Here is a 13,244-nt window from a genome sequence, read left to right on the forward strand (position 1 = left end):
GATTCCTCTCCAGATGCCTCTACCCTGCGGCTGGCTAGTCCTATTTATAGGCAAAGGCCCTGGGCCTCTTCCCAAATATTGAGCGGGAAGGGCGCCAACAATTGGCCATTTTGAAGGGGAACATCTAGTGCACTTATCCTGACTAAAGTTGGTCCTCGCCTGTCAAAGGCTCTGGTGGTGACGCCGACTTGGGCTCCATGGTGACCTCCATCCTGCCGTTGGACTGGTCTTGGTCTTGTTGCACCGAAATGGATGCCTTTGCTTGATGCTCTCGCCTGCGCTTGCTCCCCTTGCACCAAAGAGGAAAGAAGGACACTGCGCGGGCTGGCGCCCTTGGTCGTCATGGCTTGCGTCATGGGCACCTCGCGAGGTACCCTGCCTTGCACTCTCCGCCTCCTCGTGAGCCAGCCTGACGAGGCCGTGCCTGAGGAAGCTCCTTGTCGTCCGCTCCGAGAGGCTTGGCCCCTCGCGAGGGTCTTGAGCTTGTGTTGATGAAGATGGGTCGTGCTGGACCCCCTTTGAGCCACGCCACAGGCCGCACGCAGGCAAGTCTGGGGACCCCCGTTCCCAGAACGCCGACAGTAGCCCCCGGGCCCAAGGCGCGCCCGGACTTGGCCGAGCAGAGAGGAGAAAGGGCAAGTGCGAAGCGTCGCGGGCCCTAACAGCCTGCGGCCTTGGGCACCGCGTGGCGGTTGATTGGACGTGGGCGGCACTGTTCCCCCACGCCTCCTCAATTGGTGCCAGGCTAGGCGGACTTGCAGTTGTACACAACCACTCCCCTTTCCGTTGCTCATGCGCCCTCTGTCCTTCCTCCTCTCGAACTCCAGCTTCTGCTTCGAAGCCAATCTCGAACCTTTCCTCCCCCCTTCCATCGACATGGCTCCGACGAAGAAGGGGAGAGGGAAGGGACCCATGCCTTCGCCTCGCTCGCCGCCGCCGGCGGCCCCCGTTGTGGATCGGTCGATCATAGTCAATCGAGAGGGCTTGGGCAAGGTCAGTTCGGCCCTGGCCACCATCTTCAATGAATGCGGGAGGACGACGGCCTGGCCCGCGTCTCGGTTCTCCATCAACAGGATAATCACGGAGGTTCCCTATTACGTCGATGCCCTGTGGGTGGGGCTAATTCCCCTCTTCTCCGATTTCTTCAACGCCGTGCTCTCCCATTATCAGATCCACATGATGCATCTGGGTCCTGACTCCATTACTCTTCTGGCGGTCTTCGCCTTCGTTTGCGAGGCTATGGTAGGCATCCTCCGTTCGGTCGCCCTGTTGCGCCACTTCTTCACTCTGCACCTCGTCGACCCCGCCCAATGCTCGGGGTGCATGAGCTTCATTGCTGCACTTGAGTCGGCGGCCTCAGGGATTGACTTTGGTCTTCCTCCGCCCGCGCCTGGGTTCTGCGAGCGGTGGCTGTATGTGGATGTGGGGGTGCCCAGCCCCCTGCTGTCGAAGCCGGCCTCGCCTGCTGTTCCTAATTCAGGCTGGGGCCAGGAGACGCTCACAAGCCCCCAGCTCTTCTTCGTCTGGCGTCGCTTCGAGTGCTTGAGATCGCTTGACGTGACGGCACCCAAGGTGGTGAAGGAGTTCCTGCTATGCCGCGTCGCCCCTCTCCAGCGCCACTCTCGCCGAATGTGGGCCTTCAACGGGCGGGGGGATCGCATGAGGCTCCAGGAAGAGGACCTGACGCCTGAAGCGTTGAGGAAGGTACTCTTGGTTCTGACCGGGGACCCCAACCCTGGCAGCATCCAGCAAGGGGGGAGGCCTTGCTGTACCTCTGTTTGGGCAGGAGAGACTTTGTGAATTAGATGCCCGTCTTTGACGAATGGGGCCCCTGACGCGGTGGCGCGCATCAGGCAGACACCCCTGACGCGGGCCGCCTTGATGCTTCCTCTTCATCGCAGGTTTCCCCTACGCTCAACTCTTGGGCCGCTTCTGCGTGGACTTTGAGGCCCTTCGGAAGAGAAGGGAGGCCCTGGGCGACGATTACCCTTGTCGCCTGCTGAAGCATAGAAAGTACTTCGCCATCGATGAGTAAGTCTTCTCCCTTCCCAGCTCCAGATTCTTCTACTGCCCTTCCTGATCCTTGCTCCGCAGGGCCCTTCCTCCCGAGCTCACGGAGATGACTGAGGAGCCATCCCCCCTGCTCTCGCCTTCCCCACCGTCTTCGGTCGCTCCGAGCAGTAGAGCCCTTGTGGTGAGGTCGGTCGAAGAGACGAATCACCCCGAGGCGCAACGCGGCCCCGCGTGCCTCGTGACCTTCCTTCGCGAGCCTTCTCGGGGCCTAGCCTGCCTGCCGTGGGCTTCTCGTCTGGTCGTGGACAGTGATTGGCTGGGGTCTCCCAGCGCTCTTCACTTGGGGATGGACTGGCCCCAGGCCGGGTTCCTGGCGAGGCGCGCCCGGTCGCCTCAAGGGCGCCAGCCCCCAGCCCCCAGCCCGGAGGGGGAGCGCTACTCAGTGCCCCCGGCGCTTGCTTGGGGCGGATGACAGCGTGGAAGACGTACTTGAGCGCGCTCGGGAGCGTCGCGCTCTTCGCCAAGGGTTCCTTCGGAGGGAGGCTGACGCGGTGAGCCTGCTTGGTGAAGAGCTTTCTAATGAAGACGCGCGCCTTGAGGCCGAGGGCCTGCGCTTGGTTGTGGAGAGGTGCGAGCTGGAGGCGGCAGTCGCCCTCGCGCGCCGTCAACGCGATCTCGACGATGAGGAGGCCAAGGCGTCGCTGGCGGCCTCTCGGGTGGCGCGTTCCCGGGTCGTCGAGGAAGCCCGGGAAGCTGACCAGCGGCGAGAGGCGACGGAAGAGCGGGCATGGGAACTCCTGGCCCGGTGCCGCTCACTGGAGGAGTAGGTGGAACTGCATGAGGCGGCCCTCGCGTCGATGAAGGTGACTTCCGGTGACCCAGCAGAGCTCCAGAAGCGTGAGGAAGCGCTGACGCTGGAAGCTGCCGAACGCGCACGTGAGTATGAACGCCTGGAGACAAGGGAGCGTTTGTTGACACGGGAGGAGGATGATGTCGCTGCGCGGGAAACTCGTGTCTTGGAGGAGGTCGGACGTTGGGTGGCAATGACGCGCTCGAACCTCGAGCGTGAGTTCGAGGAGAGGCTGGAGTTGATCCGGACCGAGGCTGAAGGCAGGACCACCGCCCTGAGGACCAAGATGGAAGAAGCGACGCGGCGGGCTGATGCCTTGTGGGCCGCACTTGAGGTGGCGCAGGGGGAGTCGACTACTTCCCATGCCGAGGTGCTTCTTCTTCGCCAACGGCTGGACAAGGCTGAAGCCGTTGCGCGCCAGAATGCGGACGAGATACGCCAGCGGCGGCTCCTAGAGCATGAGCACGCCCCCATGCTCGCCATGCTTCGGGGGAGAGCTAACACGGCCTTGGGCAACATCTGCGAAGCGGCCGTCAGCGCGCCGCACGCAACCAACTATGTCGGCAACCTTCAGTTCTTCACCAACATCGTGACGCAGTTGGAGGCGCGGTCGGTCAGGGCCAACAGGTTGGTGGAGGAAAGGAGCCACGCCCTGCTCGGGCGCGCCTTCTCTCGTGTCTTCAGCCATCTCCAGAACATGGATCCTCACTTCAACTTTGACGCCGCCATCGCCCCAGTTCCCCAGGCCATCCGGGGTGACCTAGCGGACTGGGTGGAAGACAACGTGGACGCTCTTGTCAGGGCCTTCGCTTTAGACGATGATGACGCGATCGTGGCCGCCGACGAGGGCGGCGTGGTGAACGGCCCTGACGCCGCCGGCAACAACGCAGAGGGCGATGGCAAGGCCAGCGACGCCAGCGACAGTTCGGGTGGTGCTCCTGAGGATGCATTGGGGGATTTATCCGACTGACCGTGCATTGCTCCTGTTTCCTTACCCTGCATGAATAGAACTCGGGCTTTCGACCTGCCGATTGTAAGAGCATTTTGGGAGGGGGTGCCCCTCATGTAAAGCTTATGTTCAGCGTACTAGTGGGTGTTGTATCGCCCATGTGCTCGCGCCAAGTGGTTGGCTAGGTGAAGAACAGGATGGCTAGTTTACCTTTGTCCCGTGCGGGTCCTGAGATAATACACGGGTGGCCGCGGTGTCTCGAATGCCCCTTGATCGAATCCGTAGGATCTGCAGTGAAAAAGCCTCCTGAGAGGATATGGCGGCGGCAGTCTGGGCTGCACGCAAGCTAGGCTAGACCCAGCTCGCGAGGGGCTCACGAGGGGAGGCAGCTGAGGCAAGGTCGTAACCGAAACGCGAGAGATTTCTCGAACGAGACTAAGCACCCCTTCCCCGAACACACGCAAATCTCTAATTCGAATCCAACTTAAATCCAGCGGGGGAAAGCAACAACCAAGGGAAAAGCAACGAAGGCAGAAAAAGGCCGCGTCCGGCACCTAGTATAGTCTTGGACGTCTTCTCACCAGCGCGGAGCTAAGTGCTGCCACTGGGCGTGGGAGGGAGCCCCAGGGCCTGAGGCTGGCACCCCTGAGACTCCGGGGCGTGTACAGCCCCACTCATTATAACGTGAGAGTGTCACGGGGCGGCGAGCTTCACAGGCACTGGGCCTTCTTCACAGGTACCGGCCTTGCTTCATATCGCCAGACGAGGGCCCCGCCTTGCGCCACACTCTAGTGCCATCAACAATGACCGGAAACCAGGACACCGCCGATGGGGTAGAGCGGTCGCCAGCGGTTCCCCCGACGACCACGGGTCCTCCGCCAGGGGCAGGCCCTGAGGCGCCTCCCCAGCGGAGGGCCTACCTCCTGGGAACGCCTTGCTCCGAACTCCGCGGTGGTGATGTCGGATCCCGGCCCCTCTCCTGCAGCCCTCGATGCCCTCCTGCTAAGGGGCAGGAGGCTGCGGGAGCGGGGCAGCTGCTTGCTGTGGCGACCTGCACCTCCTGCGACCCATGATTAGCGTATGCCTACTCCTGAGGAATAAGTGGTACCCGATAATCGTCGCTTCCAGTGCGGCCGGTGGGGCCGTCCCGGGACTCCTGGAAGAGCTCAGCTTCTGGTGCCTCATCCCCCTAGCTCGGGCTGAGGAGCGAGCCTTGTTCGCCCTCGCGCGGGTGCCCTTGGTCCAATGTGCGGGGCACGTACTCTTCGAGGGCCGCCACCCCGAAGGCCACGTCATAGTGCTCCGTGCGCCATGCAGCTCTGCTTGATGTGCCAACCTCGGGGTGGTAGCGCGGCGGCCCACTGGGGTCATGGGTTGGGGCGAATCCTTCTTCGCCAGCGGGGAGCGAAGTCAGTGCAGCCCCTGGCCCGGTGCCGACAGCTTCATTGGTGCTGGGGTAGCCCTGGAGCCCGCGGGCGCGTGTGGGGCCCCCGCGCGGGCTTCTCTGGGCCTGAGGCAGGAGTTGAGTGCGGAAGGGGTGAGCCCCCGAGGCGGCGAAACCCAGAAGCTCTGCCACCCGCTCTAGCAGCATGTCGCGGCCGCCTTCCATTATCCTGCACTGCAGCAGCTCTCGGGCCACCGTGAGCGTGGCCCTTGAGTTCGCCTGCTCTCGGCGAGTGTACGGCGTCGTGGCCGCGGCGTGATTGGAGGCTCTTGCTGCCGACCGCGTATGTCGCGGTGTGAGAGCTGTCGGGGTCTGTCCGCGGCACCCACGGCCCGCAGTGCCCTGCGGACCGCGAGCTGCCTGGGACGTTGGGTCGCCCGGGGCGAGTGGCTCTGCGCGGGAGGGCCAAGCCGCCCAGGGGCGGGGTTGCCCGCTTGGTCGCCGGACATGGTGATGACGACGCGACGGGACGCGAGGCGGCAGAAGGTGGATCCCGGCGCACCCCTACCTGGCGCGCCAAATGTCAGATTTAGGGTTCCGGCAGACCCTTGAGGTTCGAACACTGGGGTGCACGCGGAGGTTTCGCCTTCTACCTACATGTTCCTCGCCGAATCGCTAGGATCTAAACTACGAGAAGAACAACACAAGAGACACAGGGTTTTATACTGGTTCAGGCCACCATTGTGGTGTAATACCCTACACCAGTGTGTGGCGTGGTGGATTGCCTCTTGGGCTGATGATGAACAATACAAGGAAGAACAGCCTCGCAAGGGTCTGTTCTTGTGGTGGCATTGTCCCTTTGGAGGGGTTGATTCTAGATGCCGAACTTATCTCCAGATTCCTCTCCAGATGCCTCTACCCTGCGGGTGGCTAGTCCTATTTATAGGCAAAGGCCCTGGGCCTCTTCCCAAATATTGAGCGGGAAGGGCGCCAACAATTGGCCATTTTGAAGGGGAACATCTAGTACACTTATCCTGACTAAAGTTGGTCCTCGCCTGTCAAAGGCTCTGGTGGTGATGCCGACTTGGGCTCCATGGTGACCTCCATCCTGCCATTGAACTGGACTTGGTCTTGTTGCACCGAAATGGATGCCTTTGCTTGATGCTCTCGCCTGCGCTTGCTCCCCTTGCACCAAAGAGGAAAGAAGGACACTGCGCGGGCTGGCGCCCTTGGTCGTCATGGCTTGCGTCATGGGCACCTCGCGAGGTACCCTGCCTTACACTCTCCGCCTTCTCGTGAGCCAGCCTGACGAGGCCGTGCCTGAGGAAGCTCCTTGTCGTCCGCCCCGCGAGGCTTGGCCCCTCGCGAGGGTCTTGAGCTTGTGTTGATGAAGATGGGCCGTGCTGGGCCCCCTTTGAGCCACGTCGCAGGCCGCAGGCAGGCAAGTCTGGGGACCCCCATTCCCAGAACGCCGACAAAGACACTAGTTGACCGCTTCTTCTTGATACTAGATGTTCCTAGTAACTCGCGATGCACAAGGTTTCTCCTCATATACTATTCCACCTTAGCTAGAGGTCCGTCGCCCCCTTGAATTTCATTTTTTGGCCAGTTGATTCTCAACTAATGGAAGCATTCCCCGGCGTAACAGGCGCTAGTACGCCTATTACACTGGGGAAGCAGCGCCTTGGTGTTTATCTTAGGTACGTGTGCAGCCTAGAGCTACTGGCGCCCAATCTGGAGGTCGGCCGGGATTAAAGGGATGGCCTGGGGGTGCTTCCAAGCACGGCGGTGGTGTGAGGTCGAGGGGAGGGCGGGGCGGCGGAGGCAGGGGTCTGGACTGGTGGTCCTGGCGGTTCGAGAAAGATTGCCAACAGTGACTGGCGGGAGGTAGACAAAGGCCATCTGCCCGTTCCTTATAGATCAGACGGTTCATTAAAAAAATTGGCTGGCCTATTTATTTTCAGTTGAATGTTATCTTAGATATGACCACATGTGGTGGTGTGCTGGAGGAGTACATGCATTTCCTGTGCTCATATATTACAAAATCATACGGAGTAGAATCTAATTTTGTTTGCCATGCAATGTTGTAGAGCTATCATATGTCTCCTGTCATTTATTTTTCAGCCACCTGCTACCTGCTACTTTTACAGTGCACTAGTTTTGCACACACTTCACCCATACTCTCACTATTGTGTTTTTATGCAAGGGTATTTCAGAGTCGGCCGAAAGAGAAGCAGCAAAGAAAAGAGAGAAGCCGCGCCAGCTTTCTTCGCGGGTATGCACGACACGTTATAGCGCTATAAAGGGTGCAGTGTCAGCAGATGGAGACGGTAAACGTAGCTCTGGAGTTGATGACCTCGCTCACAATGAACCACCATCCCAGGTGCTTGCTTTAACTTCGCGGTGTCATATGTGGTTGCATGTTCCATATGGTGTCTAGCTTGTATTTGAAAGGCCGAAGTCGGTCTGATAAGGAAAGATATTTTTTTACATGAACCACCATCCCGTGAGCACCAGAAGACAAATAGCTAGTCAGGGCACTAGCCGAGCTAGTGACAAGCCCAGCAAAGATAGGCATCACCTGGAAGCCAACTAAAAAGCTGCGATGGTGGCGAAGCAGCCCGCCTCCCACCAGGCTCTCAGGTCCTAGATGATCATGCTCACCACTCCAGCCGGATGTCTAGCTTGTATTGCTTCCAATTTGGTTAAATTGCATATGCTTAGCTTACACATTATACCTTGGAATATGACATGCCTTTCTGTTTTTGGTACATACTAGTACATTTGTGTATTAACCATGTTCTTACATCAAACTAATGTTCTTGTGTATCCCTCATCAATCACTTATGACGAGGCAGGCAGGCAAGGGGACTACTCCTCATTTAAAGAATGCAGTGTCAGCCTCCCGACATGATTCTCAAGAAACAGAAATGCTAGATGAAGATAGTGAACGTAGCTCTGTAGTTGATTACAGCATTTCCCCTACAATAGCATCGCAGGTGCTTGCTCTAACTTGGCGGCGTGATATGTGGTTGCATGTTGCATATGGTGTCTAGAGTAATTCTTCCAATCTGGTTAAACTGCATGTGCTAGTCTGCTTAGCTTATACATTATACCTGTTAATGTGACATGCCTTCCTGTATTTAGTACATAGTACATCTGTCTATTAAGCATGTCCTTACATAAAACTATTGTTTTTCTTGTATCTCGCATCAATCAATATGATGAGACACCTTTAGTATATGCAGTGCGATATTAGTTGCATCTTTCATATGATTTATAGCATGCGCCGCTTCTAATTTGTTGAAATTCCATTTATGATGGGACGCTTTTAACTTGGCAGAGTCATATTAGTTGCATCTTTCATGTGGTGTCTAGCTTGCATTGCTTCTTATTTGCTGGAATGGTTTGTGCTTAGTTTACACAAACAGTTGTGAACATGCCATGCCATCCTGTTTTTCGTACATATTCCATCCTGGTATCATGTGTTTGCCTTACATCAAAGTAGTGATTGTCAGTATCATGCATGAGTGAGTTCTGAAGAGAGAATTTTATTGCTTTTTCTTGTCGGTTTTGCTTGACAATTCAAAATCAATAAAGCGGAAGGAAGTTAGCAAGGCAGCGGATAAAGGTGCTCCTTCCGAACGGAGGGCCTCTACAGTTTCTACTCCTCCACACCCCCAAGATGATTTCCAAGACAACACATGCATAGACACTCAACAAAGCTATGTTTATGATGAGCACGTCTCCCCTAGTGCAGCATCACCTGTGCTCCCTCTAACTTGGCACTGTTATATGTGGTTGCATGTTATGTGTGATGTCTAGCTTGTATTGCTTCTAATTTTGTTGAATTCCATTTGCTTGCTTTAGACATTATACTTGAATAAGACATGTATTCCTGTTTCTAGAACATACAGTATCTGTCTATCACACCATGTTCTTACATCAAATTACTACTGTTGTGTAACCTGCAACAATCACTTATCATAAGACACGTTTGACTTCGGAGTGTGATATAGGTTACATCTCACATTCTTTTCTAACTTGTACTACTAATTTGTTGAAATGGCACTTATGACGAGACAGTTTTAACTTGGTAGAGTGATATTCGTTGCATCTTTCATATGGTGTCCAGCTTTCATTGCTTCTAATTTGTTGAAATGCCTTCTCCTTAGTTTACACATCATAAGTTGTGAATATGCAATGTTGTGAATATGTAATGGCACTAATGACGAGAGTCCTCTAACATGGTAGTGTGATGTTGTTTGCATCTTGCATATGATTTATTTCTTGTACTGTTTCACATTTGTTTAAATGCCATTTATGATGAGACACTGTTAACTTGGCATAGCGATATTTGTAGCATCTTTAATATGGTGTCTACCTTCCATTGCATTGATTCTAATTTGGTGAAATGTCTTCTTCTTAGTTTACACATCATAGTTCTCGTTATCTCTTCTGTCCTGTTTTTCATACATATTACATCCTCCTATCAAGTGGTTGTCTAACATCAAAGTTCAGCTCGTCTACATCACGCATCAATTTGTTCTGAAGAACTAAATTGTTATTCGTTTTTCTTGTCGGCTTGACTTAACATGGCACAGAGAAAGAGGAAGAAACACAGAATGGCAGGGAATGAGAATCGGATGAATCCTGCAGATTCTGCTGGTACTGATGGTGCAATAGAAGGTCAAAGTCCAGCGAAAAATTCTACAAACACGCCATCCCATGCTACACGAGCTGCAAAAAAAGCCAAACAGAAACAAATAGCTGCCACCAAACAAGCAGAGACAGCCCTAGTTCTTGTAACACCTACCATAGTACTACCAGCTGCACGACTTACTCGTGCGTCAACTAAGCTAGCAGCACGTTCCCAAGCTCCCTTGCCACCTGACACTACTTCCCAAGAACTCTTGACACAAGACGAGTTGGCAATATCAGATGAACCTTGTGAGCTTCAACAGCAAGAAGGTAGTTGCTCGTGTCAAGTTACAGTTGCATGCTTCTTTATATGTAGTCTCACAGTTTGATGTACACTAACACTTCCTATGTTCGTTATTGGACTAGCACCTAGGCGCAAGAGGAAATAAACATCAGGGATATTGCTCGATAGGTTAACTAAATCTAGAGGAGGAAGAATGGAGATCCGTTTTGAGGCAGGTTTAAAAAGGCCACGTGATGCTACAAAGTCAACCAAGTTAGTATCAGAGGCAGCAGTTGCCGTTAGGTGTCATGTACGTATCCTCCCAACATGGATTAAGTACAGGAATGACAAAGACGAAACCCAGTTCAACACCTTCCTCAACCATTTATCTGTAAGTATGGTTATGTATGGAAACTAGTAATATCATCTTGCTCTGTCCCATACTTTCTAGGTTGCTGATAATGAGACTCCCATAATTTTCAACAGATGAGGTTCAAGTTGGATAGCCAAGATGATGCAACCAGACAAGCTTGCACCCATGTTTTCAAGTCTGCTCTATGACAGTATCAGTATAACTTGAGGAAAACTCACTTTGAAGGCAAGGCTAACAGTGAACTTTCCCAAACATCTCCAGTGGAAAATATATTGGATGAAGACTAGAGGGGCCTTGTTAAACACTGGTCTGATCTAAAGTATCAAGTACATTATATATATGTGATCAGATCATATGTTGAAGTCCTATTTACACATGTGCCACACAAATCTATCTTCTTGTAGGTGAACTGTTCAAAGAACAAGGCCAACCGTACGAAAGTGAAATTCCAACAGACGACAGGATCTCATAGCTATATTGCACACTGCGAGGCTCTTGTAATTAGCTGTTGTTTCACTCTTTTCGCAGTACCATATTATCATATCTATATTGACTTGTTCGAAATGCAGAGGAAAGCCCGCAAGGACCAAAAAGTACCTGAACCAAATGATGTGGAAATCTTCAACGACTGTCACACCAGCAAGAAGAAGGGCATGACTACACCAGTCAAAGCCGCTGTTATAAGTCCTTAATCCTCATGCCTTTTAACTACTACTTACTCTGACTTGTGCCTTGAACTGCATGGTTTGAAGCCGATGTCTATTACTCTTTTCAATTTTATACACAATTGTCTTAGCGTATCATTGCACCTTACAAGGTTTAAAAGAGAGGAGTGTTGTTCCTTTGATCTTGACCTGTAATCTAGTTTCGTGCTGGACTTGCCCACACAACGTTACAATTGCTTGTTTGTCTGTTCTCAGTTGTTTTGTGATATGAATGATGTCATACTATGCTTACCGTATTATAAACTTCGTCTCTTTATCCTTAGCCCTCAATACAATGTGAAGAAATAGACAATACATTAGCGATGGTACATGGTCATATGTTTGGAACCTAGTTTTATTATGTACTTTGCAATAAAATACAACCAATATTTTACATGGGTTCACCAGAATAAGTTATGTATATAGACCTAAGCTATTTTGTTTGGTTTTGCTGCCTCCTTAATATCTTCTGTTCTAGTACTACTAATGTAAAACCTCAACTTTTGAGTGAGCTATGGAAAAAATGGTGGAACCGCCACCTTCTGAAGGTGGCGAGGCAACTATAACCGCAATGTCAGCTCTTGCTGCAGTGGGTCGGTACCTGTCCACTAACAGTGCCAAAAGCACGTTCCTGCGTAATACTGGGTTGGTTGTTAAGGCAATATCGTCCAAACTGCCGCATGATCAAGATATGCAAGCTCAAAGCAATGTTGTATCTGCGCTCCAGACACAAGTCCATTCCCTAATAGAGACCCTTTGTGAAACAAGGAGAGACATTGTTCGATGTCGTCAAGATATGCATGGTTTTGAAACCAGACTATCAGACATTTGCTATGTTGTTCAGGAGCCTAGGGGAAATGAAGGCGAGGGTTATGGTGCTCCATTGGACAATACAACATGAAAACGTAACAGTCAGGTCAAATGAACTGAGCTTCTGAACTTCTGGTGGTGCATTTATCTGCTAGACTGTTAAGTTTTATGCCAACCTTCCTTTTGTTATATAGTTGTAATTTGTTTTGGTGCGATACAAAATTTATTCTTAACGTGCAGCCACCGGCTGAAGAAAATAGCAAGCCATTTTTGTATAGTGTAGGGTGTTCCCTATATTTGCACTGGTGGCGATCTTTGATGCCGAGTGGATGTAATCTGTGCAATCGCCTTAATAGCCTAGCGTTAGTTTTGGCCTTATTTATTTCCTAGTCTTCTTTTTCCCTAGTTTGCTAGTGGCCGCAACTACCATGGGCCATCTACGGGTCGTAGGATCCATGGGTCTCCTACGGGCTGTCGATAAATGGGCCTCCAACAGGGCCGTAAAATTGATCGGCCTCGTGCCGTCGGATAAATGGGTCTACATGGGCCGTAAATGGGCGTAATTAGTATCGGCCCAGCACGGTAACGGGTCGTTAACAGGCTGTAGGACAGCAAAGGCTTAATTCTGTCACAGGCATAACGGGTCGTTAATGGGCCAGAATATAGGACGGGCTAGAAACGGCGCAACGGGTTAACAGGCCAGAAACGGGCCGACTCTTGCCGTGGGCCGAATTTGGCCCATTATGGTAACAGGCCAGTAACGGGCTGACTCTTGCCATGGGCCGAATTTGGCCCATTAGGGGAACAAGCCAGAAACGGGCGACTCTTGCCATGGGCCGAATTTGGACCATTAGGGTAACAAGCCAGTAACGGGCCAACTCTTGCCATGAGCCGAATTTGGCCCATTAGGGGAACAAGCCAGTAACGGGCCAGAAGTAATCGAGGGCCGAAAAGGAGCCCAAGAACGTATGGGCCGTCAATAGGCCGAAAGCTAACATGGGCTGGAAATGGCCCATGTAAATCACGGGCCATTAACGGGTACAAAGAAAATTACTATTCATTATGGTCTAGAGTCACTGTGGGCCTGTAAAGGGCCGAAAGATACGAAGGCCTCATATGGGCCGAAAGACGTCGTGGGCCATACATGGGCCGGAAGTGAAATGGGCTGGTGTTATATTCAACGGCCCACATGACGTTGTTGGGTCGATTTCCATCAGGGTCTAACGGGCCGTGAGTT

This window comes from Triticum dicoccoides, chromosome 3B, assembly GCF_002162155.2.
Source record: "Triticum dicoccoides isolate Atlit2015 ecotype Zavitan chromosome 3B, WEW_v2.0, whole genome shotgun sequence".
Classification (NCBI taxonomy): Eukaryota; Viridiplantae; Streptophyta; class Magnoliopsida; order Poales; family Poaceae; genus Triticum; species Triticum dicoccoides.